This window comes from Suricata suricatta, chromosome 10, assembly GCF_006229205.1.
Source record: "Suricata suricatta isolate VVHF042 chromosome 10, meerkat_22Aug2017_6uvM2_HiC, whole genome shotgun sequence".
Taxonomy (NCBI): domain Eukaryota; kingdom Metazoa; phylum Chordata; class Mammalia; order Carnivora; family Herpestidae; genus Suricata; species Suricata suricatta.
In genome coordinates, this window is record NC_043709.1 from 1354500 (window position 1) to 1361152 (window position 6653).

At 55.8% G+C, this 6653-nt stretch overlaps 1 long non-coding RNA gene across 1 annotated transcript in view; it reads right to left on the reverse strand.

Annotated features, from left to right (window-relative positions):
* The window catches only part of LOC115305538, a 5334-nt gene extending 2879 nt beyond the window's left edge, over positions 1 to 2455 (reverse strand). Inside the window, exon 1 of the long non-coding RNA XR_003914833.1 lies at positions 2386 to 2455. This is a non-coding gene — a long non-coding RNA (uncharacterized LOC115305538). The remainder of the gene's footprint in view (positions 1 to 2385) is intronic.
* Between the last annotated feature and the right edge of the window lie 4198 nt (positions 2456 to 6653).

Below are 6653 nucleotides of genomic sequence, written 5' to 3' on the forward strand. Positions count from 1 at the left end.
GGGGGGGGGGGGGGGGGGGGGGGGGATGGGCAGAGAAAATGGGGATGCATGCAACGGAGTGTTACTCAGCCTTGTAAAAGAAGGAAATCCTGGGGCGCCTGGTGGCTCAGTTGGTGGGGCGCCCACGTTTGGCTCAGGTCATGGTCTCATGGTTCAGGAGTTTGAGTCCCACCTCACAGAGCCTACTTCAGATTCTCTCTACCCCTCCCCCACTCGGTCTCTCTCTCAAAAATAAATAAATATTTACAAAAAAGAAGGAAATTCTAACATCTCTGACGACATAGATGGACCCAGAGGCTGTGACGCCCAGGGAGATAAGCCAGACACAGAGAGACAAACACCGTATGATCTCACTTGCATGTGGAATTGAAAATAGTCCAACCCAGAGAAGCAGAGAGGAGGGCGTGGGGCCAGGGGCTGAGGGCAGGAGGCGTGGGAGGTGATTGTAGGAGATGGACCGTTTTGGATGTGCGAGATAAATGAATCCCAGACGCACTCTGCAGCCCAGGGGCCCCACCTCCTGAGCTGTGCGCTCAAAACGTGCCTGGACGGGGGCCTTATGTTATGTGTCCTAACCACACCCTACCGGTTACTAGTTGTCACAGCAGTGACAATAGTAATGACAGAGGAGGTGGAGGACTCGGGGAGCTGACGGATGTGTCTGCGGTCCTCGGGGGCGGCGATGGCTCCCCGTGTGAGCGTAACCCCCTTGTGCGCATTAAATGTGCACAATTGTTACATGTCAACCCTGCCTCAATAGAGTCACTTAAAAGAAGAGGAAATACATTTTAAAAAAGAAGGTATGTCAGGCTTTGCCAGGCCACAAGTACCCAATGCTGCCAGGTAGCACCAAAGCAGCCCTGGACAAGACCTAGGCAAGTCGGCAGGGCCATGTTCCAATAAAACTTTATTCACAAACTCCGGGGGCAGTGCGTCTGGTGTGCAGGCAGTCGCGTGCTGGGCCCTGACGCAGCGGCACACAGGGGTCGAAACAAACGCTGTGTTTCTGAGACAGATCGACGAACGTCGGCAGCGAACGTCGGCAGCGTGGCGCTGAGAGCAGCACAGGCCCAGGCGCACAGCTCACGCATCCGCGCTCAGAGCACACAGAACTATAACAAGACACAAACGGGGGGACCCCAGCAGGACGGTCCCCTCAGGTGCGCAGAGGTGGTGCAGGTGGCCAGGGGGCAGAGCTTTCGGACACAGGCGATGGCCAAGCCCCGGCAGTTCCGTCAGCGCTGGGCTCGTGGGCTTAGATCACTGAGAAACTGCGGACCCTGCTCTTTGCACATCAGCGGCACCAAAAAGAGAAAGGGGAGAGGAAGGAAAGAAGAGAATCCCAGAAAAAAGAGGACGTGAGGGGTCCGAGTGACCGGAGTGGGGACCAGCTGGTGGCTGGCTTCCGCCTGCCAGATCGGAGCAGCCTTCCTGCTTTGCCCCGAACCCCCGTCCACTTCCTGGGAGCCAGGACAGGAGACAAGAGTAGGGCAGCCCCTTGGGGGGTGTCTGGCCGGGGGTGCTACGCTCCGCACTCCTCAGGGGCCTCTGGCCGGAAAAAGTCTCCCGGCCTCCGAGGGAGCGAGGACTCTGGCCCAACACTGTCTGAAAGGGCCGTGCCCCCAAAGAGCCTGTCTTTTATTCATTAGAATGCGTTTTTATCGGCTAAGTGCTTTTCAAGGGTTTAAAATGTTCTGAGACTCTTCAAAAGCTGTGGGAGGAAAGCCTTTCTCATTTATCAGCCTTCCAGGGGACTGAGGGCAGGGGGTCAGCCCGCAGACGGTTCCAGCACGTTCCTCCGGCACAGCTCGGCTCTCCAGGAAGGCGCGTTAGTACACGTGAGCTGGGGGGCACATGTGTTGAGTCATAAAAACGGCCATAAACAGGAGCGACGGCATTTCTTTATATTAGGAAAACACTTCAGATTCTTCAAAACCCTGTTCTTCTTTAATCCTGACAAGAATCCAGGGAGGGGTGAGCCGCCTCACATCAACACCGGAGAGCCGCTGCTGGCTGCTACGTTTTCGGGAACTCTGTGAGCTGATCGCCAAACACGGCCGTTATTCAGCGTTAATGCACGTGCTGAGACTTAAACAAATCACCCTGAAAACAAAGGTGATGAACTAAAAAAAAGGACCCTTGTAACTCGGCATCAAAAACCAAACAACCCAGTTAAAAATGGGCGAAGGACTTGAATAGACATCGTTCCAGAGAGGACACTCAGGCGGCCGATAAACACACGAAAGGCCGGTCGACGTCATTGCCGTCATGGAAACGCACATCGTAAGCCCCCGACACACCCCCGCACCCCGACTGGCATGGCCGCCATCGGCAAAATGGCCAAGAGCAAGACTGATGCGGACGGGGAGACGTTGGAGCCTTTACCCATTGCTGGCGGGAACGCAAAACGGCGCGACCGTGTGGAGGACAGTTGGCGGTTCCTAGACGGTTGAACAGAAGCCCCGCACGACCTGGGGCATCCACTCCTGGCGTGGCCCCGCGGCGCCCCCGGGACACAGGTCCTCAGACACGTGCTCACACACTGTGCTCAGAGCGGCATCCTCACGCCGACCGGAAGGCGGAACCAACTCCGGCGTCTGCGGACAGATGGAGGGAGAAACAAGCCACAGTCCATCCATCCGATGGGTCTTACAAAGGGGGAGGTTCTGACACCTGCCACCACGTGGACAAACACGTGAGGACGCGTCGAGGGGGGAGGAGCAGTCACAGGACGGGGCAGCGTGTCCCCTTGTCTGAAGCCCGGGGAGCAGCGAACGTCACTGACACAGACAGCAGGTGGCGGGCGCCAGGGGCTGGGGGAGGAGCGTGGGGAGATGGGAAGTCCCGGCAGCAGTGGGTGGGGGTGGCGGTTGCACAGCGCTGTGAGTGTACTTGGTGCCCTGAACTGTGCGCTTGGAAGTGCCACAGATTCCTGGGGCTTCCTATCCTACATGTCGTTACCTTAATTAAGGAGCTTTAAAGAGCCCTAATCCAAACTCATCATGTCCTCATTTTTTCAGCGTGTTTCCTCCAGGTCATGCAGAGGGACGGTCTCTGCCGCACTCCTGCAGTCAGTCCTCCTGACGGCGGTTACCCTGGCAAGCTCCCACAGAGAGCCCGGAACCTGACCCAGGAGTGTCTGTGCAGAATCTCCCACACCTGACTCTTGAGGGCGGGAGATAAGCTTCAAGGAAACTTTGGAAAACCAGCAGAAGTCACCCCGGGGAGGCAGACGCATCGTGAATCTCTGCTGTGCAAAGCCAGCACGCTCCTGATACGTGTCATTACCTTAAAGGGACTTTATGAAAGATTCCCCGTGTCCCAAGCTGCCTGGGAGGCTCCGAGTGGAGGCCTCACACCGCCACGCCCCACCCAGGAACGTCTTCCCCGGGCAGGTGGGGCTCTGGCCTCTGGGCATCTGACTTGAATTTATCCACACTTTTGGGTCCAACCCCTTGCAGCTGGCCGGTTGCACCATTGCCCGACCTGCTGGGGGGCGACCACACGGAATACACCCTCACACAGAAGTTTACACTTTCATTTTTAAAGAAACACATCATTTCCTAATCGGAAAAGAAACACATGCTCATTCTGGAAAAGCTCTGCCTTGCCGGGTCCCGCGGACCCACGGGAAGCAGCAGACGCCGGGCAGGCCCCCAACAGCTGCTGCGTTTCCTCGGGCCGCTTTCCGTGACTGCATCCCGTTCCCCCCTCGAATCGGGGTTGCACTTTCTGTATTGTTTACGGCCGGATTTTGTTGAATAGTCTTGTCTCCAAAGTGGAGGAGTCATGGTTTTCCAGGGAAAACGAGGTAGCGGGACGTGTGTGTGAGCACAGCCTGGGTGTGGCCGCTGTGGCTGTGGCAGGGGACACACGTCCCCTCAGACGACAGGCAGAGAGCGAATACTCGTTACTCTGCCTTTCGTTCTGTTCGGGCCTCCACTCGGGGAGCTGAGCCCCGCACTGGGGGACATCGCCTCACTCCCTTCCCCACGTGGAACCCCTCCGGAACCCCCCGGGGCACACCTAGGAGAAGGTTTACCAAGTCGCTGGGCTCCTCTTGGCCCAGTCAAACTGACACATAAAATTAGCAATTGCACGAAGAGGACGTCCGAGGAACACACACACGTTTTACAAAACCACTAAGTGAACCGAAAATGACTCTATGGGTCACTTGGACATATTTCTGTGAAAGGCAGTTTGGGGGAGACAGTGAGCAGCGACTTCATCATTAGGGCCCCAGTTACGGGGCTGCAGGAAGATGAAGGGGAGTTTTAGAACCTAGTCTGAAGCCCCAACGAGCAAAACCCTAAATACGGAAGTTTAAATGGACAGGTGCCCAGAAGCCTCACTGCAGCCGCGCAGACTGCATCTGGGTCCCTGCACCGAAGGGTCAGGGGTCCGCCTGCCGCACGGGGACCTGCGGGTGACAGCCTCTGACCTCATGTGGATTCAGAGCCCCGCATCAGCGTCCTCAAGGGCGTGTAGTGGGATTCCAGGACCCTGGGCGCGTCGGAGAGGACCGTGAAGTAAGCGGAGGGATGGAGAAAGGAGCATTCACAGCAGGACTCCGGCCGCTTTCCCTAAACACCGGTGAGCTGTGACCTGGCCGCCGTCACTCCCCCATTAGCGCTCCGCTGGGCGTGTTTTTCAATGTCGAGACGTTTTCACTACAAGAGAAAGCTTTGCCGGTGTTGGAGTATTCGTAAGACGCTGCGAAGTTGATTTCTACTATTTTGTGTGAAATATTCGCATCCGTGTTCCTGGATGTGAATGCGTCGTTTCTGTTATTTTACTGCCCCGTCTGATCCTGTGGGCGTCTATGCTTCCAAACAAATACGGGAAATAACTCATTGGTTGGAAATTTACCAAAACAAAAAAATTATTTTTTCCTGTCAAGTCCTAATGCTTTCGAGGTGGAGACACGTGGGTGCGTGGCCTGCGTCCTTCCGCCTCCTCCCACGGGAGCCTCTGGCTGGAGCTGTTCTGTGCATTCAGAGACGGAGGGCGGCCGGCCCAGAGCTCGGTCATTCCGCAGGGGACCCGGCTTCCTCGCCTGCCTCGGATATCCCCTCCTTTTTGTCTTGAAGTCTTGCATTTCAAGAAAATTGTTGACTTCTCCTTTATTTTATTTTTCCCTAAAAAGAATTTTTCCTAATCTCCTTAGAAATTAAGGGTTTTTTCTTTATTGCCCAGTTTCATATACTGAATGTGTAGTTCATTTCCTTCCCTCCTTTTCTGCACATGAGGAAAGTAACTCCAGACCCCTCTCTGGTCACCTCAACTATGCTTGGACTTTGTTATTCTGAAAGGACTGTTTTCATCGTGAATTATCACAGTGTTTCTTTTATCTTCCCGATTCTAGTCGCCATTGCAAAGTCATGGAGTCTCGGGAGGCGAATGTTGTTTGTGTAACTTCTCTTGTTCTTGTTTTTTAAGTTTTTTATTCATTTGGAGAGAGAGGGGGCACGCAAACAGGGGAGGGTAGAGAGAGAGGGAGAGAGAATCCCAAGCAGGCTCTTGGCTGCTGCACAGAACCCAAAACAGGTCTTGAACCCACAAACGGCGAGATCACGACCTGAACCAAAGTCGGACACTTAACCGACTGGGACCCCGGCGCCCTTTGCTGCTGTTTTCATTTATTGAAGTTTTCTTGGTGAATTTCCTGAAACGCTGTTCAGCGCTGGAAAAGCGGTGTGTGCGTCCCCCCGTGGTCTGACCAGCACTCAGCACACTCGGAGCGGACCTCTCCCTTTACAACGGCACGTCCGTGGCCTCAGTGCGGTGGCTCCCCAAAGGGGCAGGGGTGCCCCGGGAGCACGTCTGGGCCGAATAGGGGCGTTTCCTATCGTCACACCTGGGGAGACGCTGCTGGCAGGAGGGGTGGGCAGAGGGACCTCTTAACGTCCTCCATGGCTGGTCCCCCCCATGCCCCGTGTCACTGGCACCTTGGAGAAGCCCCCACAACCCCCTGCGGTCCTTGAAACCCTACCTCTTGTTCTGTGTGATCCAACTCCGGCTTGTGGTGCCGACTTGCTGGGGTCCGACAGGGTTGCCTACTAATTCTAACCGACTCTGATGCTTTTTATACTAAGCTTCTCTTCTATTATGATTTTTTGTTTTATTTGCATCAATTTGACTTGCGTGCATGTCCGTACCGTGTGTCTATGCCTCCACCTGTGAGCACTGGTCCCCGGAGGCTCAGCTGAAGCTGCAAACCGCAGGGACAGGGACATGGGCCCGGCCACTGGAGACACGCGTGTACAAGCAGGACCGATCGTACGTGCGTGTGATTCCGCGGACATATACCTCCTCGCCATGCGGTCTGGGGGCGACGCCAGCCGGGTGCCACAGGGAGCCGGTGCAGGGTCTGCCCTGGCATCCTCACTGGTCTGGGCCGCCTTGTTTGGTGAGGTGTCCCCTATGCATGGGCCCCCTCCCCTGCCCGACGCTCCTGTCCTGAGCTCCTCCCTGTCACGGCTCTGCCCTCTGGGTCATCGTCCCTCTTTCACTGTCCCCTTTCGCATCTGTGTGTCTTTCAGGTGCTTCAGAGCCTGTGTGCAGCACGAGTGCGTCCTACCTGACGCCCAGCTTCTTTTGTCTTCCCAAAAATGGAATTCGGTTCAGCCATAACCCGCTCGCCATGGCGTCTC